Source organism: Podarcis bocagei (assembly GCF_964188305.1).
Source record: "Podarcis bocagei genome assembly, chromosome: 5".
NCBI lineage: Eukaryota > Metazoa > Chordata > Lepidosauria > Squamata > Lacertidae > Podarcis > Podarcis bocagei.
In genome coordinates this window covers 97,837,432-97,862,625 of record NC_138129.1, presented here as the reverse complement: position 1 = coordinate 97,862,625, position 25,194 = coordinate 97,837,432, and the positions used below count along the sequence as shown (strand labels likewise).

Below are 25,194 nucleotides of genomic sequence, written 5' to 3'. Positions count from 1 at the left end.
CACATTACACACGCTTCAGGTTACAGACTCTGCTAACCCAGAAATAGTGCTTCAGGTTAAGAACTTTGCTTCAGGATGAGAACAGAAATTGTGCTCCGGCGGCGCGGCAGCAGCAGGAGGCCCCATTAGCTAAAGTGGTGCTTCAGGTTAAGAACAGTTTCTGGTTAAGAACAGACCTCCAGAATGAATTAAGTACAGTGGTGCCCCGCAAGACGAATGCCTCGCAAGACGGAAAACTCGCTAGACGAAAGAGTTTTCCGTTTTGGAGGTGCTTCGCAAAACAAATCTCCTATGGGCTTACTTCGCAAGACAACAATGTCTTGCGAGTTCCTGCGGGGGTTTTTTTCCTTTCCCCCCCTTTTTCTAAGCTTATCCACTTATCCGCTAAGCCGATAAGGCGCTAAAAGCCGCTATTAGCGCTAATAGCGCTAATCCGCTAATCCGTCAATGGGCTTGCTTCGCAAGATGAAAAAACCGCTAGACGAAGAGACTCACAGAACGGATTCTTTTCGTCTTGCGAGGCACCACTGTAGTTGTTAACCTGAGGTACCACTGTAACAACAACAACAACAACAACTTTTATTTATACCCCACCATCCCCGGCCAGAGCCAGGCTCAGGGCAGCTAACAACAGGAAAAATTACAGTAAAAACATAATGGGGGGGGGGGCGAGAGAAAAAAACCCAATTTAAAATACAGATTAAAATGCAATTTAAAATGCAGCCTCATTTTAAAAGTAGCCCATGGCAGGAACAGGACTGACAACTGGGCTCCACCAGAGGTCAGTAAGGGAAAACATATTTGGGGAGCACGGAGTTGAGTGCAGGCTCCAGTTCACCCCATATGCTCCCAGGGACTCTGGCGTGGCCCTAACCCCAGAAAGGGGAGCAGACAAAGGCAAGGCGAGTCCCTGGGTTCCTTTAACGGAATTTCCTAGCAGCAGCAATGGAGGGGCAGGCACAGCCAACCACATTCCCTCCACAAAGCATTGAACCAATGCCTAACCACCAAATTACAAAGTTGTGACGATTTGCTACACGGTAGGCAAAAACCAAATGGCAACAGCCAACCAGTTAAATGGCAAAATTTCTACCAGGCCCCTGCTCCAAAAACAGATGACCCCTAGACAGGCATAGCAAGGCCAAAGAACAGCCCAAAATAAAGGGAAGGAGGGTGGGTGATCTGATGCATGTCGAAGGAAAGAGAAAGCTCTCAGCGACGTGCAGCAGCCTATATAGCCCCTCAGCAGCCAAAAGAAAACCCAACAGGCCAAATTTCTGCCCCAGCAACCAAGGGGCAACCAGTGGGGCGATCCCGCCCCACAACAGGGAGACAGTTTAGGTGATCTCACCACAACACGTGCTCTCCCTGATTGAGGACACGATCCACCAAGCCGCCAGGTTCCTCTTCTCCCATGCCTGTAAATTTACTCAGGAAGATTTGATGTAGGGCTTTGTCACAACCTCTTTGAAAGTCCAAATATACAATGGCTGGATTTTTTCGTTCTGTCTTTTGGTGTCCCTTATTTTGTCAAAGTTGGTGTTCCTTTTTGTTCTCCAAATTTGGGCAAGACTTCAGTTTTCTGAAGGCAGCCTTCTTGCATCTTTCCTTGCCTGTGGCTTGTTAACACACTGGCAGGGTGGGAACTTTCCTGACCTGCTGTATAAATTCTAGCTGAGCTTCTTTTATCGTGGTTTTGAATAACTCCCATGGGATGTGGAGAGACTTGACCCTCTTTCCCTTTCAACTTCCTTAAACCAGGCTCCTTGTTTTTGATAGGTTTCCTCTTCTGTAGTCTTGGCAATTGTACATCAGATTCACTCTATATAGCACTGTGCTCATCGTTTCCAATTAGTCTGGCAGCACATCATGCACCAGGTTCTAGGTGCCACTTAGGATTAAGTCCAGGGCAGGATGACTCCGTTATGGCTGGTTCCATGGTCAGTTGTTCTCAGACACAGTTGTTTAGAGTGTTTAGAAATTTTATTTTAACAGAAATCACCTATTTTTACAACACTTTCTCCTTTCAATGCCTCCCTGATTTTCATTCTTCAGCTCAATATAACCCTGAACATTTCAGTGGAAGGGGATGGAAATTCAAGATCTGTCATGAGCGTTCGCAGATCTACAAAAATAAATATCTGCCCCCACAAACAACAACCCAGCATCCACTCAGAACTCAAACACTGCAAAGTGAAATTCCAAAGTCCTTTTTTTAAAAAAGAAAAAATTGATTTTGTTTATACGATTTCAACATTGTATGCCACAAGCACCTATTTCCTCCAAATTCACTCCACCCGCAGAGTTACAGCATAGCAGCTTTTTAATACACCAGCATGCCAAATAAAAAGAAAGATGGAAAGAAGACCTGGCTGAGTGCAGCTCGTTAATTTATCTTTCCTGAAGGGAGGGAGGGAAGGAGGATCTGTCACAGGGTCCAGAGACCAGCAATGCTGAGAGACTGATCAGTGCAAAGGACTTTTGGGTCTAATCAAGCGTGTTTCAGAGTTACAAGAATTGGATAAAGTCATAAATCTGCCCACGGCTCAAGGAAATGGGGGCAATTAAGCCTGCAGGTGTGTATAATTGTCAAATTGATGATCTATATAAATCAGCAAGGTCTTGAATGTGGCAGGCTTAGTACGGCTGGGAAACGGGCTTCTTCCAAGAGGCTCGGAAGCAGCAGGAGGTCACTCGCCTGTGGAAAGCAAAGCACTGAGAGAAATCCGTTTCACCTTCACTGAGCCGCTTCCTTCTGCATTCATCGTAATCAGTCTCTCAGCAGCAAGTTATGTCAGAGACTTCAAGTAATTGGCACAAAGAGATGACAGATGTAGCTCTTAGTGGTTACAGTTAGACATGCCCTGAATATTTGTGATTTCCGACTTCCAGTGTGGAAAGCCCCATCTTTGTTGTGGTGGATAAGTGTTTTGAAGAGGAAGCAAGTTTAAGTCAGTGATGCAATGAAAATGTGCAATGAAAATGTATTGGCAGGATGCACAATTAAGGCCCTAGCACAGGTGCTTATATGCCTGTTGTCTTTGTCCATGGAGTTTTCCTGGCAGGGATACTGGAGTGGTTTGCCGGTTCCTGCTCCAGGTGGATCATGTTTGATCAAAACTCTCCACTATGACCTGTCCGTCTTGAGTGGCCCTGCACGGCATAGCTCATAGCTTCTCTGAGTTATTCAAGCCCCTTCGCCACTACAAGGCAGTGATCCATGAAGGAATTATGGTGCTGGAGGAGACTCTTAAGAGTCCCATGGACTGCAAGAAGATCAAACCTCTCCATTCTGAAGGAAATCAGCCCTGAGTGCTCACTGGAAGGACAGATCCTGAAGCTGAGGCTCCAATACTTTGGCCACCTCATGAGAAGAGAAGACTCCCTGGAAAAGACCCTGATGTTGGGAAAGATTGAGGGCACAATGAGAAGGGGATGACAGAGGATGAGATGGTTGGACAGTGTTCTCAAAGCTACCAGCATGTGTTTGACCAAGCTGCGGGAGGCAGTGGAAGACAGGAGTGCCTGGCGTGCTCTGGTTCATGGGGTCAAGAGGAGTCAGACACAACTAAACAACAACAAGTGCTTATGGACTGCACAGTTGACTTAATTGTGTATTCCATTCAACATGGAAATTTTCAACAGGCAAAATGATGCTCACTTATGTTTACTGTGGATAATAACAACGCACATGTGATGTGAGGAACAGTGATTTAGAGCTGCATTAGGATAACGGCCAATCTACTTTTGTAGATACATGTCCCAAACATATGCGCATGCAGGAAAGCTATCTATCTATCTATCATCTATCTATCTATCTATCTATCTATCTATCTATCTATCTATCTATCTATCTGACAGGTTTTCCATTATTTCCTGCCTCCCTAGATTTCAGAGCCAGGACATATTGCATTCCACATTAGGCTTGATTGCCATGAGAATGATTTCCCAATCAAGACATTTCTTTTGAGAATATTGAATGTCCATGGCTGCAACCTTGCAGGTGAGCACAAAAGGTTAACAGCCTACTGGACAATATGTACCTAGACACAGAACAATGTGAGATCCCTGTGTCATAGGCTGTAGGCTGAGAAGGAATTATTACTTGCTCCAGACACGTGGCTGAGTGGCCACTTGCAAGGCTGCATTAATGACTGAGAAAAAGGCGGAATTGAGAAAGGGCCATAGCTCAATGCAAGATTTCTGACAACAGGCCAAGAAATTACCTCTGAGACCTTGGCAAATCACTACCAGTAGGAGCAATAGACAGCACTAGATTTTATGAGGCAATATAAGGCAGATTCTTGTATCCTGAAGTATGACAGAGGGTTACAAAATTAGGAGTGTTATGAACAGTGTGACTGGAGAGAAATCTTTCCTCTATCTCTCGTTGACCTGAAAATCACCCAGTGAAGCAGTAGACTCAGGGAATGTACTAGGACACTTTTATGTAATATTTGCAAATCTGACCCACAAAAAGATTACTAACCTGCCTGCCCACGCATATCAAAGTTCGTTGTAAGAAAGAAAGATTCTTCCAATTTACAAAATGCTCCCACTTCAAAAAGGCAATCAGATAAATGTTTGTTTCCAAGCTTGACCCAGCAAGATCTTACTCACCAGGCTAGGTCTTGTCTTGGCTTGGAACCACTGGTGCCAACTCCAGGGGGCCCTGGGTGCCTGGGCACCCAGAAACAATTCACTGTGGGTGCCCAGCCTCCACCCACTGCTGCCCACGGCTTTATTTGCAGCTCTTTGGCACCTCTGCGGCGACTGGATCGAGGCCTCCGTCTCCACCACGGGGCCTCTGTTGGGGCCTGCTGCTGCCACAGAAGCACAACATCGGTGCTGGAGAGCGGGGGTGGCATGAGACATGACATTATGTCATGACGTCACATCGCATGTGCACCACTGGACACCCACAGGCTGGGGCCCAAGTTATAATAATAATAATTTCTTATTTATACCCCGCCCATCTGGCTGAGTTTCCCCAGCCACTCTGGGCGGCTCCCAATCAAATGTTAAAAACAGTACAGCATTAAATATTAAAAATTTCCCTGAACAGGGCTGCCTTCAGATGTCTTTTAAAGAGAAGATAGCTGCTTATTTCCTTCACATCTGAAGGGAGGGTGTTCCACAGGGTGGGCGCCACTACCGAGAAGGCCCTCTGTCTGGTTTAATAATAATAATAATAATAATAATAATAATAATAATAATAATAATAATAATTTATTATTTATATCCCGCCCATCTGGCTGGGTTTCCCCAGCCACTCTGGGCGGCTTCCAAAAGAATATTAAAATACTATAATACATCAAACATTAAAAGCTTCCCGAAACAGGGCTGCCTTCAGATGTCTTCTAAAAGTGTGGTAGTTGTTGTTCTCTTTGACATCTGGTGGGAGGGTGTTCCACAGGGAGGGTGCCACTACCAAGAAGGCCCTCTGCCTGGTTCCCTGTCCGGGTAGAACGATGGAGGTGGAGATGCTCCTTCAGATATACTGGACCGAGGCTGTTTAGGGCTTTAAAGGTCAGCACCAACACTTTTAATTGTGCTCGGAAACGTACTGGGAGCCAATGTAGGTCTTTCAAGACCAGTGTTATAAGGTCTCGGCGGCCGCTCCCAGTCACCAGTCTGGCTGCTGCATTCTGGATTAGTTGTAGTTTCCGGGTCACCTTCAAAGGTAGCCCCACATAGAGCGCATTGCAGTAGTCCAAGCGGGAGATAACCAGAGCATGCACCACTCTGGCGAAGCAGTCCGCAAGCAGATAGGGTCCTTCAGGGGTTCCCTGTAACCTCACTTCTCGCAATGAGGGAACCGCCAGAAGGCCCTCGGCGCTGGACCTCAATGTCCGGGCAGAACAATGGGGGGTGGAAACGCTCCTTCAGGTTGGCACCTCTGACTGGAACTCACTGCCTATGCTCAACCACTTGGCAAATCATACCTTCCAACATTTCTCCAATGAAAACTGAGAATCCTATTCCATATCCTCCAACACTTCTCCATTGAAAATAGGAATGTCCAAGGGAAAGTGGGGCATTCCAGGATCAAATCAGAAACCAGGATGGCTTCCGTAAATCCGGGACTGTCCCTGGAAAATAGGGACACTTGGAGTGTCTGCAGTGATGACTATAGAGGCTTGCTTTTGTGTTGCAATGGGAAGGCTGCCAGAGCTACTCAGTGAGGTTAAGAGGCTACCCATGCATTTTCTTATTTCCCAGCCTGGAACATCTCAAGGGAAATATTAAAGACACCCCCATCCTGCTGCCCTGTGTCATGACACCAGAGGACTCACTCAGGATGGAACTGCAGGACACAGCAAATACAGGACTCCCCAACTCATGCTTGCCAAATAGTCAGGCCTGAACATGGGTACTAGTCACACTGTGATCCAATGAACAGTATGTGTGTGAGAGAGTGTGCATGTTTTCCCAAGCCACTCAGCACTCTCCTGGTTTCAAAGGTAAGGTTTGTGATTAGGGTCTCTCCCACAAATGCATGCCTGACCCATTCCACACACAAAAATGTAATAGCAACTACCTATTTCCACTTGCTGGAACAGTATGCCAAATTAAACAACACAGCTCTGGAAGCCTTCTGACCAATCAAATCCAAGCAACGAAAGTTTATAAAGACTCTGAGCTTGTTAGATTAAAGGCCCTAAACAGCAGATGTCATTAGTGCTCCATGAAAGTCTGTGCTTCTATAAACCTTTCCAATTCTGCAGCATTCCTACTCAGCCAAGACCATTCAAAGCAATTCACAGATGAGATATTTGAGGCAAACAACACTTTGTGCTACAAAGGTCCATGTCCCCATCTCCTTTGCAATAGAGAAGGGATGGGAGTGCTTAACGCTTCCCTTTCCAACCATTTTCCCACTGAGACATGTTAAAGTGTTCAGGAAGGGTCAACTCAAGCAAAGTTAATCCGTAAAGGAAGTACTTTATACACCTCCCTATGGAAGAGGAGGAGCCAGTGGCCAGCTTGGGCAGGTAAAGTCAAGCCAGATCCAAATAGCTACAGTGATTTGGTTCCCTGCGATGGTTGACAGATCCTGACACCTTCTTTTACAGTACATCCCAAACAATCTTGGATATATTTGATATGCTTTGTTTTTTTCATTCCATAAGCAAGACAAATCAATTTCACCCTACTCCTTTACGCAACTGCACATTATTCTATTCTATTATTCTAGGAAGATACATACATAAATGTATGTGTACATTTTTTTCATTTATCTGAATTACTTCCATAGACACATTGCAAGCAGCAATGGGGTTTTGATCTGTTTTTTAAACCATTCCACTTCTTACAAAACCCACAAAATAGGTCATTTTTTCATTTGCTTGTTGAAAAATAGTCTCTTGGGGTTGTTCTTGGTGCTCATTAATAACAGCTGAAACATTCCCATCGACTTCAATTGACTTTTAAAAAAATACCTATTCTGGCTCCCACTAACATTAGTTCCTCACTATTCCAACAGAGCTGGGTTCAGGCCCACCTTTTCCTTTGAAAGAACCAATCTTTGAAACTTCAGCAGATAAAACTCACAGGAACATTTCTGGAGATAGCTGTGAAGTTTGAAGACACAGGGTGACCAGGTTGCAAATTGGTTATCTGACTGGATTATCTACTTAAATTAATTCCTTATTTTTAAAAGAAATCTAATCCTGCTGTGTTAGTGTATTTTTTTTATTCCCCTTTCTTTCTTTCAAAGGGGAACTTTTGGGTCCTTTTTCAGCACAATTCTTTGGTCAGGAAGGCAAAAGTGCAACAAAGCAGGTTTTCTTTCAAAAAAGCATTGCAATTGATTCTGCCTCATCCATTTCTTAGGGATTTTGCATCAAGCAAAGCACATGAACAAAGTGCTGCCTGAAGATCTCTGTGCAACTCAGAAGCTTACATTCTCTTTCTTCGGTAAAAGAGAAAACCACACCACCCTCCTGTTCTGTGTCTTCCATACCCTTCCCCATATATTTCACCACACTGGCCCCATCTTTTCCTGCTGCCTTCAGGCCTTCCCCTGCCATGCTGCTTTAAACTTCTGATATTGCCCCACTTGCCTCTGTCAAGCAGTCAACACACTCTCCTCCTTCCACAAAATCTCCCCAGGATTCCCAGAGTCACCCATATTTTCGGAACTTTCTGCAAACAGTCACTTGGCTTTTTAGGACAACCCTCTCTGCTCTTAGCACACCCTTTCCTCTATTTCTTACACCCAAATCTTATTCTGCCATTCCAGTTACAAGAGCAGAGGCAACGGGTTACGGTACTGCAGCTAAGGCTATGCTTGGTGCTCGTAAGCGGAGCAGCCACGACATTTTTGAAAGGTAATACACGGGTTGCACTGTTTTGCCAGTAGCCAAATCTTGGGTCTACACAAGGGTTGCGGTACCTTTGGCCCAGATGTTGATGGACTCCAACTCCCAGCAACATCTGGAGGAGTGTGACAAGATTGGTGACAGGAGATTCTTTTAGATCAGAGTGTTTTCAAGAAAGACAAAATGACACAAATCTTCCTTTAAATAACCCTTTATTGATTAACAGGTAATAACTAATAAGAACTCATTCACTCCTCTCATTCACACCTACCAGATGGGCAGACTCACTAAAAAGGGTGATCTTTTCCAAGAGTCTGTGGGCGGCCACCTCTGCAGCAGGATAGCAACGTTCTGTGCCAAGGATTTTCCAGCCTTTGTATAGTTTCAGGTTCAATCCCCATATGGGACAGCTGCATTTTCTTTGTATTTGCAGGGGGTTGGACTAAATGATAGCTTTCGTCACATTATCTTCATGAATAATTATTAGTCTCAGCATATCCTAGAATCATAGAGTTGGAAGAGACCACAAGGGCCATCGAGTCCAACCCCCTGCCAAGCAGGAAACACCATCAGAGCACTCCTGACATATGGTTGTCAAGCCTCTGCTTAAAGACCTCCAAAGTAGGAGACTCCACCACACTCCTTGGCAGCAAATTCCACTGTTGAACAGCTCTTACTGTCAGGAAGTTCTTCCTAATGTTTAGGTGGAATCTTCTTTCTTGTAGTTTGGATCCATTGCTCCGTGTCCGCTTCTCTGGAGCAGCAGAAAACAACCTTTCTCCCTCCTCTATGTGACATCCTTTTATATATTTGAATATGGCTATCATATCACCCCTTAACCTCCTCTTCTCCAGGCTAAACATGCCCAGCTCCCTTAGCTGTTCCTCATAAGAACAGTTCTTATAAGAACAGTCCTCATAAGAACAGTTCCCTTAGCCGTTCCTTTAAGAACAGTTCATATCCTTTCAGAACAGTTCTTTGCCTCAGTATGTCCTCCGACTCATTCAAACATCTGGCACATCCTGTTTTGTCCACCCTGTTTTGCACATTCCAGTAGCTGGTTCACCAGTTCAACGGTCCCTTGAACTCTGAACATTGAAGCCAAAGGTTTCCTACCCAAATCTACACATATGATCCAGGCTTTTAAACAGCCCCCTTCCTGTTTACCTGCAACAGGCAAGAATCTCCTCTTATCAGAGGTTCAGCACCAGAATCACACCCAGGACCATTGGCTATGAACTAGCCAGTTGTGACCAATAAGGGTCATACTCCCATCTAAAGTGACTTGTGCCAACAATACCACCACCAATGGTTCCTCTCTTTCGGGAGTAAAAGCAAAAATGCTTGTAGGGACTCGAACCAGCAGTGACCAATGGAAGGCTACCTATTCTTCCTCCTGTTAGTTCTCTCTTTAATAACATTTGTTGTCATGTAGCTTGTGTTCCTCACACTTTTACTTTCTATGTTCCTTCTTCACCAGCCAGTCTTTGTTTCTGTGTCCTAGTGTTATGGTCCCTTTTGTTGAAGCTCCTGACTCCATAGTGGACATGTGTCAACTTGTGCTCAGAATGGTGTTGTTTGCTTGGAGTTAATAAAAGTTAACTTTCTATTAATATTTTAAATGGCAGTCTTACTTGACTATTTCTGCACACCATTGCAATATATACCAAACTCCAACATTTAGGTGTTTGTTTGTCTGTTTAAGAAAAGGAGAATGAAAAAAGAATAGGAACAGAGACAGGGAGAGACCACCAGATACAGAAGACAGAGGCCATCATTCAATCAAACAGTAAGAGGGGTGGGAGGGGCTAACTGGAACAGCAAAAATCAGAAACACTGGGCCCATCCCAAAGTACTTCCCAAAAAAACACAGGATGTGCCAAAACTCAACTATTGTATCCCAAAGAATACATGAAGTTTTAGCAAATTTCCTTCTAACTTGCAGTCTCTGCCTGTGAAGACACCATTTCCCAAAATCTGATTTGATTTGAGGAGTTCATATTCCTTTGACATACCGTATTTTTCGCCCTATAGGATGCAATTTTTCCCCTCCAAAAATGAAGGGGAAATGTGTGTGCGTCCTATGGGGCGAATGCAGGCTTTCGCTGAAGCCTGGAGAGCGAGGGGGGTCGGTGCGCAACGACCCCTCTCGCTCTCCAGGCTTGAGGAGAGCTTGCCTGCACCCAGAAGCTTGGGCTGCGCTGAGCTCAGCACGCCCCAGGCTTCGGGCTTTGCAGAGCTCTCCGCTAGCCGTGGCTTGCGGATAGCAGCCTGTTCTGGGAGCTGGGGTCTGGGGAAACTCGGGCTTCCCCCGCCCCAGCCCCGCACCTGGGGGGGAAATATATTTTTTTCTTTATCCCCCCCCCAAAAAATAGGTGCGCCCTATGGGGCGAAAAATATGGTAGATTGTTTTTTCTTTTCTTTTTTTTCTAGCCATAGAATACGAATGTTTGTGTCATTTCAGTCCAGATACTCACTAGTGTAAGGTATTCATTGGCTGTTAACATTACATAAATGTCTTCCACCAACACTTTAGCCTTATGCTAAACTGCAGTCCTGCCGCTCTGGGCTTGTGTTGTGTGTGTTTTAAATACTCAAAGTGTCCTGTTATAGAAAGTTCCAAAGGTCGCAGTGAAACCTCGCTCACATCCTGTTAATATTAAGTGAAGCACTAAGTGCCTTTTGGGCATAGAATCAAAGCTCCATTGGGAGGCGTCACATAAGATTCCAGTTTTCCTGATCCTAAAGGCACAAACAGCCCTTTAGAGGAAAAAAGAGAGAGATGAAGCAAAAGTGGAAAAGGTATGTTTTCTTTCCAAACTCCAGGATGCTCTGATAACGAGAAAAGTCGGGAAGCTGTTCTAGTTGGAATAATAACACAATCCACCCAAAGACAGGTTAAAACACTTTAAAGTCCATTAAGTTCAGTTTGAAAAAACAAAGGTCATTGTCAGGGCTGCCACTCAGTCCCAGCTCACATAGGACCACGTTAGCCAGCGTTCAGGTTAAAAGAGTCTTTATTGGATTACAGCTTCCATTTCCAAACTGCGATATGCAGCCCTACTTCTTCTAGGTCAGACCGGCGAAGACCCGTCTGAGTCTCCGCCTCTAGCACACCAGCTTAATACCCTAGCCTTGCTCCACCTCCTGCGCCTTTCCCTCCGTCTCTGGGTCCTTCTGCCCCCCGGGGTCTCCTTTTTCCTACTCTCTTCTGACGCGGACCCCCCTGACCCTTCCGCCTCCTTGCGGCGGGCTTTGGGACCTGGTTCACTCTCTGGGCTGCTTACTGCGCCAGCTTCCGCTACATTTGAACTTGGCGCGCGCGCCCAACTCTCAACCTTCCTCTTGATCGTTTCGTCGCTCCCCGAGGTGGGCGTGACTACTCCTGACTCATGCCCTCCCTCCTTCTGAAAGCCTCCGGAACCCGATATCTGGTCCCCTTTCTCCCCGCTGTTCCCGTCTGGGTACGTGGGTCCCGATCTCCAACTGCTGCTCTCTGATTCCTCTCTGGACCCTTCTTCCTGGGGTGTCCCCCTGCTTTCCCCCCTTGCTCTGACTGCTGGCGCTCCCTTCTGGGAATCCTCGGACTCACTGGATAAACTCGGCGATCTCGGTTCGTCATCGCCACTCATCTTTCCTTCGTATTCCTCCCCCTCGCTCTCTGTCTCCTCCCTTCTCTGCGTCTCTGCTTCTGAACCCCTGACATCCATCCCCCCCTCGAAGCCCCCCCTTCCCCCCTCCCCACTTTCAAGGGTGGTTGCAGGGTGCTCCATCATCACAGGAGTGAATGCCGGATACAGTTCGCTCCTCGTTGCTGGCCGCCAACTGAAGACCTCCGAGTCTTCCTCCTCGCGTTCGTCAACGGTGAGCTGCTCCGCCTCCATTTCAGTGCCGCCGTGCTCGAAACCGAGATCCTCCCCGCACACGTCCATGTCAGTCTCTGCGTCGGTCGCTTGACCTGGCATCTCCAGCCACCTCCGGCGCCACTGCTCCTCTGGCCGATCGTCCCACCAATACGAGGTGTCGGACGCCGAACCCTCCGGTGACCCCTCTGGGGAATGTGTGCGCTGTGCGGGCTCCCCGTCCGAGTCGAAGCCATGGAACGTGCTGGAGGAAAGTGTGGGCGTGAACAACCAGTCGTCGAAGAAGCCTGCTGGCATGGGTCTGTGTGGGAAAAGGGCATGAAACTCGTCCTTGAGCAGGGGTTCCTCCAAAGCATAGTCTGGCACCCAGCTATTAGCACTAGCCCGGGTGCCCTCTCTGGCTAGGAGGTATTCCACTCCGTCTTCCCCCCATCTGGAGTCCAAAATCTCCGTGACTTCGTTGATGGGGTCCTGCTGTGGCAATCTTCCCGCCTCCGACCGCTCCTGAGACGGACTCGGTGCTGTTCCTGGTTCCTGGAACCTGTGAGGTGTCCTGTAGGGAGTGAGCACCGACCTGTGGAACACCGGATGCATCCTGGAACCCTCCGGGAGCACCAGCCTGAAAGCTACTGGGTTGATCTGCGCTTCGACTTGGTATGGACCGAGTTGCTTGTGCCCCAACTTCTTTTTGGCTAACGATCTGGTCGGCACTGCGTGGGCTGCCAACCAGACCCAGTCTCCCACTCGGATCTCTTCGCCAACCCGCCTGTGCTTGTCCGCTTGCACCTTGTATGCGTGCTTCGCTAGCTCCAGCTGCCGTCGGAGTTGATCGTGGACCTCCTGCAACTCAGACGCGAAAGCGTCCGCCGTCTGCGGTTCCCCTTCCCCCACTCTGTCCAGTCCCGGGAAGGTTCTGGGATTCCTCCCATTGTTGGCGAAGAACGGTGTCACCCCTGTGGACACGTGCTTCGTGTTGTTGTAGGCGAACTCGGCGAGCGGCAGGTAATCCACCCACGTCGCAGGCTGTTGATTGGCATAGCATCTCAGGTACTGCTGCATGATGGCATTGACCCTCTCCGCTTGCCCGTTGGTCTGCGGGTGTCTCGCTGATGTCAGGTTGATTTTGACGTTCAGGAAGCCCATCAGCTTCTGCCAGAAATTCGAGATGAACTGGCGACCGCGGTCGGACAGTATAGACCGCGGCAGCCCGTGCACTTTGAACACGTGATCTATGAACAGTTTGGCTGTTTGTTCTGCCGTGGCCACCTTCGCACACGGTATGAAGTGTGCCATCTTGGTGAACAAGTCCACCACCACTAGTACAGCCGTCTTGCCTCTCGAGCTGGGTAGATCCGTGACAAAGTCCAGGGCCACCCTCTCCCACGGTTCAAACGGCGTTTGCAGCGGTTCGAGCAGTCCCGCCGGTGGTTTGTGCACCGGCTTGGCCCTCTGGCAGGTGTCGCACCTCGCGACGTAGTCCGCGACTTCCCCTCTCAGTCTGGGCCACCAAAAGTCCCTTGCGACTAATTCCACCATTTTTTCCGTGCCAAAGTGCCCGGCCGTGGGTGCGTCGTGCAACTGCTGCAGTACCTTGGCACGAAGTTCATCTCCAGGCACGTAGATGGCCCCTTTATGTAAGAGCAAGCCGTCCCGTATCTGGAACTCGTCGCTCTTCGCCGTGCCCTTGTGCACCTCGGCCATCTTCGCCTGCGCGAATGAGTCGTCCTGCAACGCCCGCCGCACCGCCTCCAGGTCTACTGTGGCTGAAGCGCACGCCCACGCTGTTGGCGCGAAGATGTGCATGGCTGCCGCTGGCGTCGCCTCTTCGAGGTATTGCGGTTTTCGGGACAGTGCATCCGCCATGATGTTGGTGTCGCCTGGGACGTACTCTATTCGGAAATCGAAGTCAGCAAAGAACTCCGCCCAACGTATCTGCCTCTGGTTCAGGAACTTCGCCGTGCGCCAGTGCTCCAGATTCTTGTGGTCCGTGCAGACCTGCACCGTGTGCTTGGCGCCGATCAGGAAGTGCCTCCATGCTTTGAATGCTGCATGAATGGCAAGCAACTCCCTGTCCCAGATGGTGTAGTTCTGCTCCGACTTGCTGAGCTTTCTGGAGTAGAACGCTCCCGGTCTCCAGACCCCCTGTGGGTCCCTCTGCAGCAGGACAGCTCCCACTGCTCTATCGGACGCGTCTGTCTCTACCCGCATCGGTCTGCTGGGGTCGATATGCAGCAGTTGCTCTTCCGACGCGAAGAGACGCTTGAGTGCCTGAAAGGACTGCTCTGCCTGCTCCGTCCAGATGAATTTCTTTTTCTTGGAGCTTAGCGTGTCCGTAATAGCCGCCGTCTGCATCGCGAACCCTTTGATAAACTTGCGATAGAAGTTGGCGAAGCCGACAAACCGCTGGACCTCCTTCCGGTTGCGCGGGCTCTTCCAATCCAACACCGCTCGCACCTTGGCGCTGTCCATGGCTAGCCCCTTGTCCGACAACTTGTAACCCAAGAAATCCACCTCCGTCGTGTCGAACTGGCACTTCTCCAGTTTGGCGTACAGTCTATGCTGCTGCAACCTCTCCAGCACCTCCCGAACGTCTTGGTCATGCGCTTGCTGCGACTCGGAGAATATCAGGATGTCATCCAGAAAGCAGACGCACTTCTTGTAGAGGAGTCCCGCCAACACATGATGCATGAAAGCTTGAAAACAGTGAGAACCGTTTTGCAATCCAAACGGCATCACTCTGTACTCGTAGGTGCCCAGAGGCGTGAACATGGCTGTCTTCCACTCATCGCCCTCCCTCATGCGGATGAGATTGTACGCCCCTCGCAGGTCCAACTTGGTAAACACGCGTCCCTTGCGCACCGTCGCCAGTAGGTCGTCAATCCTGGGCATGGGGAAATCAGAGGGCTTGGTCATCTTGTTCAAGAGGCGAAAATCCACCACCAGCCTCTTTTGGGGCGTGTCCTTCTTCTTCACAAAGAAAACAGGACTGCCCCCTACTGCCCTGGACTCCCGGATGAAACCGCGCTCCAAATTGTGATCTATGAACTGTTTGAGTTCCTGTAGTTCATCCTCAGACATGGAATACAGCCTCCCCTTCGGTAGCGTCGCCCCTGGTAGGAGGTCAATCTTGCAGTCATATTGCCTGTGCGGTGGTAACTTGTCTGCCTCCTTCTCGCAGAAGACCTCCAGAAAGTCTGCGTATTTGTGGGGGACTGCTTGCAACGTTCCCAACTGCAGTTGTGATTCCTCCTCCTCTGCCTCCTGTCCGGGCAGGATGCAGTGTTCTGCGCAGTAAGAGGAGCCGAAGATCAGCTGTCGCTGGTACCAAGCCAGTGTCGGACTGTGCCTGTCCAGCCAACTCATGCCCAACACAATGGGTGTGTCCGACAGTCGTGTGACGTTAAAACTGATGACTTCCCTGTGGTTGCCAAGGCGCATCACCATTGGCGGCGTTTGCTTCACCACCTGCCCCCCCAGCAACTCTCTGCCATCCACTGTGACGACTTGCAGGGGCAGAGTGGCCGGCAATAGCTGTATAGCGTGCTGCTCCACAAAATCCTGTGCTATAAAGTCTGCGTTGCTTCCAGAATCCACAGAAAGCGGGACTTCGATAGTGACGCCATCGGGCAGCTGGAGAGATGCTGTGAGTTGCACTACTGGTTTGGGTGGGAGGGGGTCTGTGGGTTGCAAGATCGCTGGGGACTGCTTCAGTGATGCGTCTGGCTGGGCCCCAGTGCCTCTGTCTCCAGCCAGACATCGTCGTTTCCCTGCTGGTGTTCGCTGTGTTGCGTGGCCGCTTTCACCGTTGCGGAGGCTGCAGTGTGCTTGGAGCTCCTCTGGGGACACTCTTTCGCCAAGTGTTGAGAGCTGTCGCATATATAACACTTCCTGGTCCCTCTAGGAGGTTTAGTCTTGACTGCCGCCGGTGCAGGGGCTCTGGTAGCTGACTGAGCCCTGGCTCCTCCCACCTCCATAGGTTCCACTCCCCCTCCTGGCGGAGGTGTAGATTGCGCACGCGTAGCGTCCCTGGGAACGAAAGAGAAACTTCTCGCTGCTTCGCGCCCTCCACGTCCTTCGTCTCTGCACCACGGACGTTCTTCCAGCCTCACCCCCACAGTCAGCGCCCTTTGGACCACCTCCTGCGTGCTCCGGGGCCTCTCCCCCCTCGCAATTTCGTCTTTAACAGCACTGCTTAATCCCTCCCAGAAGAGGTCTCTGACTGGGGGCGAATCCCGGTCCCATTCCAAGGCACTGACCAGCGCAAAAAAGCGGGCGTGATACTGGCGTACGCTCGCCCTCCCTTGTTTCAGTCCATGAATCTCCCGTCGGGCAAGATCCACGTCAATGGTAGATAAAAAGCACGCATCCATCGCTTTGATAAAGGCATCTGCATTCTGAAGCGCCGGATCTTTATCCCTCCACAAATTGCGTAGCCACGCTTTAGCATCCCCATGCAAATGGGATAGTATAAACCCCACTTTCTCTTCCTCATCCCTAAAGTCTTTCGCCAGCAGTTGCAGTGCGCACATTACGTCTGCTCGAAAATTGGGGTACTGTTGTAAATTCCCATCGAAGTGAGCCACAAGCCCTCCTGCTCTCCGTGCCAACCCAACCCCCTCCGGTCTGGGTCCTGGCTGCCCATGCTTAACCAATGCTTCAAACCTGGCGTGGAGATCTCTGTAGGCGGCTGCCGCATCCTCCTCCCTTTTCTTGGATGCCTGTACCTCCGCGTTCAATTGGGTCACTGCCTGTTGCAGCGCTAAAATTTTCTCTGCTTCCGTCATCTCTGCCAACCGTTGTGAGCTCGCTCCCAAACACCAATTTCCTCCTCTCGCTGCTTCTGCCTCCGCTGCGAGGTATCAGGTGTCCGAAGCTTAAAAGAGACGGGTCTTACTGTCAGGGCTGCCACTCAGTCCCAGCTCACATAGGACCACGTTAGCCAGCGTTCAGGTTAAAAGAGTCTTTATTGGATTACAGCTTCCATTTCCAAACTGCGATATGCAGCCCTACTTCTTCTAGGTCAGACCGGCGAAGACCCGTCTGAGTCTCCGCCTCTAGCACACCAGCTTAATACCCTAGCCTTGCTCCACCTCCTGCGCCTTTCCCTCCGTCTCTGGGTCCTTCTGCCCCCCGGGGTCTCCTTTTTCCTACTCTCTTCTGACGCGGACCCCCCTGACCCTTCCGCCTCCTTGCGGCGGGCTTTGGGACCTGGTTCACTCTCTGGGCTGCTTACTGCGCCAGCTTCCGCTACATTTGAACTTGGCGCGCGCGCCCAACTCTCAACCTTCCTCTTGATCGTTTCGTCGCTCCCCGAGGTGGGCGTGACTACTCCTGACTCATGCCCTCCCTCCTTCTGAAAGCCTCCGGAACCCGATATCTGGTCCCCTTTCTCCCCGCTGTTCCCGTCTGGGTACGTGGGTCCCGATCTCCAACTGCTGCTCTCTGATTCCTCTCTGGACCCTTCTTCCTGGGGTGTCCCCCTGCTTTCCCCCCTTGCTCTGACTGCTGGCGCTCCCTTCTGGGAATCCTCGGACTCACTGGATAAGCTCGGCGATCTCGGTTCGTCATCCCCACTCATCTTTCCTTCGTATTCCTCCCCCTCGCTCTCTGTCTCCTCCCTTCTCTGCGTCTCTGCTTCTGAACCCCTGACAGTCATTATTATCTTTGCAATGCAATTTAATATACTTCATGTTGGCTTGGGGGGCTCCATCTATTCTATCCTTTGAGGTGACCACAGCCTACTAAACTTACAGTATTGTGTCTTTTTAAGCCAGCTTTCCCCTCTTATGGAGCAGGAGGTGTCTATGTTGGGCATGTCATCAGCAATACATTACACCATGGGCACAGATTCCCCTGTAATCTTCTGGTAAGAACTCTGTTGACCTACAGGAGCTGGAACACAGGAACAACTAGATGAATATCTAGCTGGACTGTACTACCTCAGATTGATAGGTTTGAATCCTGCCCCCACATTACAAAGAAATACTATGCACATATGAAACTGGCATTTAAAGAAGAGTTCCAACCTAACCACCTTCCTAGTGGCTTGCAGGGAATTTTTAATGGGGGAGGACATCCAAGCTTGCAATCCTGAAGTGGTACAGCTCAACTAGGGCTCTGGGGTCCACATGGAGGACTTAGCTCTCACACATTGCAAATAATATTAGTCTGTGCATGTGCAATGGTCATCAACATTCTGCCCAAGCATTAAGGCTTTCCAAGTCTGAACAACAGGGGTGCATTAGCAGTCATTTTCTGTTGGAGCTGTGGCTCCTCCACAACTTCCTATACATTGCTCTAGAACCCCAACATACCGTATTTTTTGCTCTATAAGACTCACTTTTTCCCTCCTAAAAAGTTAGGGGAAATGTGTGTGCGTCTTATGGGGTGAATGCAGGTTGCCCAGCTATCCCAGAAGCCAGAACAGCAAGAGGGATCGTTGCTTTCGCTGCACAGCGATCCCTCTTGTTGTTCTGTCTTCTGAGATTCAGAATTTTTTTTTTCTTGTTTTCCTCCTCCAAAAACTGGGTGCGTCTTATGGTCTGGTGCATCTTATAGAGTGAAAAATACAGTAGCTCCACTGAGTGGAGGAAGCTGGTGATCTGAATTTCTGTATGCTTGAGCTTACTTCTGCAAGCTACTCAAGCCAAGTCATCTGACAAAAAGGCAAAACCCAATCATACCCAGGGTCGTACCAAAACACAACCTTGGCAGGTATGAGAGGCTCAGCACATGCTTTAGAACCTTTTTGCAATGTGTTGGGGTTTCGAGGCAGCCATGCACAAGTTCCATGCTAGGTGAGTCTAGGTGGAAAGTTAGAAGGTAGAAAGTTTGGATGAATAAATAATTATTTTGGCTGTGTACTTTAACATTCCTCTCTCTCTCTCTCTCTCTCTCTCTCTCTCTATATATATATATATGTTTGTGTGCAATTGTTTTTGTCGCATTCTATTGCTTCTGTTTACCAAGACTGCTCCTCACCCTCAGCCCCCAGGGATAGAGAGGGCTATCTATCTAAGTAAAAAGAATAAAATAAAATATGTCAGCCCAGTGCTGAAAACAGCTGTGGGCTATATTGCTTCCTACGGGAACTCAGTGTTTTCTTTAGGATAATTATTCCAACTCAAGAGATATTACCTGCACAAGCACATATACTGAGATGACAGATATATGTGAAAGTCTAAATCAATGTTCCCCAAGTGAAAGTTTGACTCCAGTTGGAAGAGCCCATCTCCTTTCCTGCTCCTGCTCTTCTGGCAAAAGCAAAGTTGCCCATTACTATAAGTACATTATAGTACTGGGATCCAGAGACAAATGCTGGCTCCCTTCAACAGTCCAGTTACCTATCTGGAAACCCCCCAGTACACAGAGTAAGCCTATTTGGCTCACTGTTTCTGGATCCTTTCAATTTGCCCATGGTTCTGAACATGGTGGTTGTTCCCTCAGCACATGACACAAGAATAGCAGCTATATTCCCAGAACCTGCAGGGAAATTGACAATACTGATATATTTCTCAAAAATGCTGGCTGCATTTTCCCTCTGTGTACTGGGAAGAATGTGGATTTATTGACTAAAGACACAAGAGGCGTCCGGTTATGCATCAGATTCAGAAGATGGCTACCATGCCTTCTAGTACATGAAAGATTCTGGGGAAATACAACAGCTTTAAAAACCTTCCAGTTTCAGAGAAGATGGGGGCCTGTGGGCCTCAGCACCATACCAATGAATGTGGCAGCCAGATTTACCTTAGAACATGAGCTTACGCATTTCCAGAGTTCTATTCCTATTAGCATCTATACACCTTTGGTTGATTTGATTGGTATCCTATTCTCTTTTAAAATGCGGGGGGTTTTGTGGGGGAGAGCGGTTATTGGATTGTTGTTGTTTTTATTTTGATTATGTATTTGGTGGTTTTGTATTTTGATTTTGTTCTGTGAACCAACCTGAGACCTCTGGGTATAGGGTAGTATAAAGGTAAAGGACCCCTGACAGTTAAGTTCAGTCGCGAATGACTCTGGGGTTGTGGCGCTCATCTCGCTTTACAGGCCGAGGGAGCTGCCATTTGTCTGCTTCCGCAGACAGCTTTTCCAGGTCATGTGGCCAGCATAACTAACCGGTTTCTGGCGAAACCAGAGCAGCGCACGGAAACGCTGTTTACTTTCCCGCCTGAGAGGTACCCATTTATCTACTTGCACAGCGTGCTTTTGAACTGCTAGGTTGGCAGGAGCAGGGACCAAACAACAGGAGCTCACCCCATCGCAGGGATTCGAACCGCCGACCTTCTGATCGGCAAGTTCAAGCGGCACACTCTGGGTATAGGGTGGTATATTGTTGTCGTTGTTTTCTGCTTTGCAGGTGTTGGATGTGATACTCACTACAAAACCCAAAGTTGTGTCCCTTTAGGCCAGTGATGGAGAACATGTGGCTTTCCAGATGTTCCAGAATACCAGCTCCCATCATCTGTAACCACTAGTCATGATGGCTGGAGCTGAGAGGAATAGAAGAACTAACACCCATCTTTGACATACCCTTTTTAAAATAATAATAAAAGAACTCTGTATCCAGGTTTTTAGATTCCAAACTTAAAACCTTCCAATTCCCCCCATCATAAACCTGATTTCAAAAGCAATGTAACAGATATAGCAACAGCAAGTAGCTTAGGACCACACCTCGACTGGTGCCAATGGGAACTCTTTCACATGGTGAACAGCAGCCAAGTGGATAGGGATGATCCAACAGGCACTGTGCTGAGTACACAGACTTCCAAAAAGCTTTCAGGATAGTTCCCCACCAAAGACTTGTGAGTCATTGGATAACTGGTTAAAAAAAAGTAAGTGGAGTGTATGAATAAATGGCATTTTCAGCATGGAGAGATTTGAGTTATGGGTTTTTCCCAAGCAACAGTACTGAGATCTGTGCTTTTTAACTGATTCATAAATGACCTGGAGTTATGGGTGAGGACTCGGGTGTTTGTAATTGTTCAGGGTGGCAAGAACAAAAAAATTGCAAGGAGTTCCAAAAGGATCTCTCCAAACCATCTGAATGGGCATTAAATTGGCAAATATGATTCAGTGTTAAGCAAGTGTAAAGTAAAGCACATTGGGGCAAAAAACAAACCTAGCTAGTTTCCCATAAACACAGTGTCTGAACTGGTGGTGGCTGACCATGAATATGGCTCGATGAAAAAGTTGACCCAGTGTGCAGCAGCCATGAAAAAAGGGTCAGTTCCATGCAAGCCATCATTAGGAAAGGTTTCAAATATAAAACTTCCAATATAATAATGTCATTCTACAAATCTACGGTGCGACCGCACTTGGAATATGGTGCAAAATTCTGGTTGTTGCACCTCAAAAAGTATAATGTAGAGCAAGAAAAGGTTCTGTAAAGGGCAACCAAAACTATTATAGGGCTGAAACAACTCTGCTATAAGGAAAGGTCACAACATTTGAAGCATTTTAGTTTAGAAAAAAGGTAAGGTAGTGGGAACATGATCGAGGTGTAAAAAATAAAGTATGGTGTTGAGAGAATGGATAGGGAAACATTTTCTCTCTCTCTCTCACGATACTAGAATCTGGAGTTATCCAATGAAGCTGAATGTTGGATGACCACAACAGACAATAAGATGTACTTCTCGCGGAGCATAAACAATGGAATTCAATAGCAGGTATTAAAACAAAAACCAGCTACTAAACAGCAAATTACATGATCAAAGTCACACCTAATTTGAATCCAAGGATGTTTTTATCAATGGCTATTTACAATACAGTGGTACCTTAGTTTAAGAATAGCTTAGTTTATGAGCAACTTGGATTAAGAACGCTACAAACCGAGAGGTAGGTGTTTTGGTTTGTGAACTTTGCCTTGCAATAAGAACATGTTCCGCTTCCTGTTGAGTGTGTTCCATTTGTAAATTGAGTCCCCCGCTGCTATGGGAAAGCACACCTTGGTTTAAGAGTGCTTTGGTTTAAAAACGAACTTCTGGAATGGATTACGTTCATAAACCAAGGTACCACTGCATTCTGTGCAATACCGCTCTGTATGTTTTGCAGTCGGTCGCTGGAGAAATCTGCTCCCTGCTCAGCAGCAAGGCAATTTTGTTTAAAAAAACATTGCAACAAGCCTAGGCATAGCCAAGGGGGGCAGCTGCTCCCCCATCAAAATCAATACAAATATGAGGTTCTGCCCCCCCCCCAACAAAAGGCTGTCCCTGCCTAACAAAAATCCAGGCTACGCCCATGGCAACCAGCTCCCTCCAAGTTTGTCTTACAAAGTTCCATGGATGCTGCTGGAACTGGGAATGTTTTTGGGAGGAGTTGCTAGAGACTAGTGCTTTTCTGGGTTCTCCCCGTCTCTCTACCACATACTGACAAGCAGCCTTCTTATTCTCCCAGATATAAAAGAGTGGGGCAGCCTAAAGCAGTGCTCTGGCAATGCACAAAGTGCACTTAGTATTGCACAGTCGTTCTATCAATCTGCAAGAAGACAGAACAATAAGAAGCTGGAGAAAGTGACAACTCAGCAGAAAAGACCTTGAGATTTACTCCTGTTTAGCTGACAGCATTTGTTAATCTAATTAATGTTGATCGTTCACTTGGTTATGGTCTTCAGGTATTCTCAAATACTTTCCTTTTAGACAAAGAGAAAGATAGAGAGGGAACTTCTACTTATGAGAAAGAGGAAGTGGATAGAAAATAGGGGTGGCCCTGTGGAATTTCATGGTCTAAATTTCCCTTTTCCCTTCCATTAAGGAGTCACAGGGGGCCTTCCATTCTCCCTGTGTAATAGATTTGCTGTCTCATCTTCTGTATCTGATTTTAACACCCTCCTTCCTAAGGTGAGTTAACCACACGTGATGAGGAGGGACACCCTGAAAAAGTTTTAGATAATGAAAATTTTGATACAAGTGAACCAGTGGTTTCAGCTGAACAAAGTTGCTTTTTCATCTCCATAACTATTCAATCTCATACAAGGACATTCATGAGTTAAAAATAAATGGTGTGTAAAGCAGTGGTGTTGCAGCATTTGCCAGCGCCCAAGGTGCATGCATGCAGGGCAGAAGCAGGGGCAGGGTGCAGAGGGTGAACAAAACCCGCTGTGCCAGTCCAGTCCTCATTGACCCCCTGCTATGCCCCTGTGTAAACAGCATCTTGTTTTGGAGTCCACCGAGTCTGCTAAGCAGTCAAACACCAAACAGTCCAAGACCTGCAAGGCGGCTGGTGGAAAGGTAATCTTAGGATGGGGCATTCCTCTACAAGTCTTATCTTTTTTGGAGACTCAGATGTTTTGACCTTGTCTACAAGGTTTCATGGGGTATGACATAGCAGGACGTCACTCCTCAGAATTCTTGGTACTCATTTACCTCTGCCTCCCTCTAAAATTGATTCGATTCATTTAACTCACCTTCCTTCATGCACAGGTTCTAAAAGGATCGTTTTGATGCTTAACACTCCTCAGCTTCCTTCCTCTATATTGAGATCTACAAACCAATTAGCTGTACCTGGGGGTTTTCCTTTTGTGAAAGATCTTTCCTGAAGCTAGCAACAAGCTCCCTGCAGACTTGTAACCACTGTCTCGGGGAACTCCACTGGGATGCAGGGTGAATTCACATGAGCAAAAGTATACCCTGGGTTGGGCATGACACGACTGTGTCATTACCGTTGACACAAGCCCTTGAATAACAAGAGCAATTTTAAGCACACAACTGCAAATGATTACTTCTTTTCAGACAGAAGACTGCATGATGGGGCAATCACAGAACCACAATGCTATGTGCACTGACCTCACCTTTCACAAGGCCTATTTTTAGGCAAGTGAATCAGACCACAACTTCAAGGAGTGCATATGGGCAAGTCAAACAGACACAAAGGCAAAGGAACAATTCACGACATCATGCAGGGGTATTGATGTGCATGAAACCAAAACGTTCTGTCTCACAGGGTTAGGACCACTGTGGATGGTAATCAATTTTTTCATTTTTTTATTTTTAAGTAGCCGAAAAAGTGAGAGAAAACTGCCTCCTTAGAATACCTACTCTCCCCTAGAGAGAAATGGGATTTCTGAAAATAAGAGACCATTTTAGTTGCCTGGATAAATCGATACACATTTTCTTGGCAGAGTTAGATTCCTGCTTCTCTCAACTGCTTGCTGGGTAGCAACTCAAGACACAGGTCAAGGAAATGAAACTGATGTAGCTTTACGTTTATTAGTGAGAACCATTCAATGCTTGTTTTCATTTTCTTCTCTCTCCCAGCAGAACAAAGAAAATTACCATCCTGCAAGAAATCATCAATAATTTATTCCTAATGTTATTAACCACTGAGAAGTGTTTGATTGGGACATATTATGTTGTTTGATTGCCCTGTTTATATTGTAACTTCAAAGTCAATTTTGAAAGATACCTATTATATCTGCATGTGCACTCAAAAAGCAAACACCATCTTTGAGTCAATAAGTTATTTCAATAATTTAAATAAGATTTCTATGGGCTCTGTTGCTTAATGACATCTGCTTTTGCTTTCACTAATTTAATTTCTTCATATGATAGCCTTTCCTCTGATTATGTGTTTTCTCCTAATATTACAATGCTTGTTATCTTTACCAAGATGTTAATCTAGGGTGAATGGACATTTACTCAAGAGCTGGTTGCTGGTTTAGTGGAGTAGCTAAGAGATTTAGCTAAGACTCTCAAAAGCTCTGAGCTCTGCAGCAATTGCACTAGGTCCACACTCAGGGGCAAGCATAGATTTCCCCCTGCCCCCAGCCTGAATTATAAACTATTTCAGAGAAAAACTATGGGATTATTGTGCTTGCCTCAGATTGGAAAAAATGAATTATGTGTCTCCAAGGTTCATATTGGACACAAGGTTCATATTAGGGGACGCGGGTGGCACTGTGGTCTAAACCACTGAGCCTCTTGGGCTTGCCGATTGGAAGGTTGGCGGTTCGAATCCCCATGACAGGGTGAGCTCCTGTTGCTCGGTTCCAGCTCCTGGCAACCTAGCAGTTC

At 47.5% G+C, this 25,194-nt stretch overlaps 1 protein-coding gene and 2 long non-coding RNA genes across 5 annotated transcripts in view; 1 reads left to right on the top strand and 2 right to left on the bottom strand.

The window, feature by feature from the left end:
- The window catches only part of LOC308587148, a 283,237-nt gene that overhangs the window by 169,808 nt on the left and 88,235 nt on the right, over positions 1-25,194 (bottom strand). The gene's annotated exons all lie outside the window — the stretch shown is intronic.
- The window catches only part of ASTN1 (astrotactin 1), a 243,585-nt gene that overhangs the window by 168,200 nt on the left and 50,191 nt on the right, over positions 1-25,194 (bottom strand). The window lies entirely within an intron of this gene.
- Positions 11,001-24,548, top strand: LOC308587884. Of its 2 annotated transcripts, none has more exons than XR_014008556.1 (3): positions 11,001-11,126; positions 21,757-21,852; positions 24,439-24,548. It is a non-coding gene; the product is annotated as an uncharacterized lncRNA (long non-coding RNA). The 2 variants fall into 2 exon arrangements; XR_014008557.1 differs by having other exon boundaries at positions 24,442-24,542.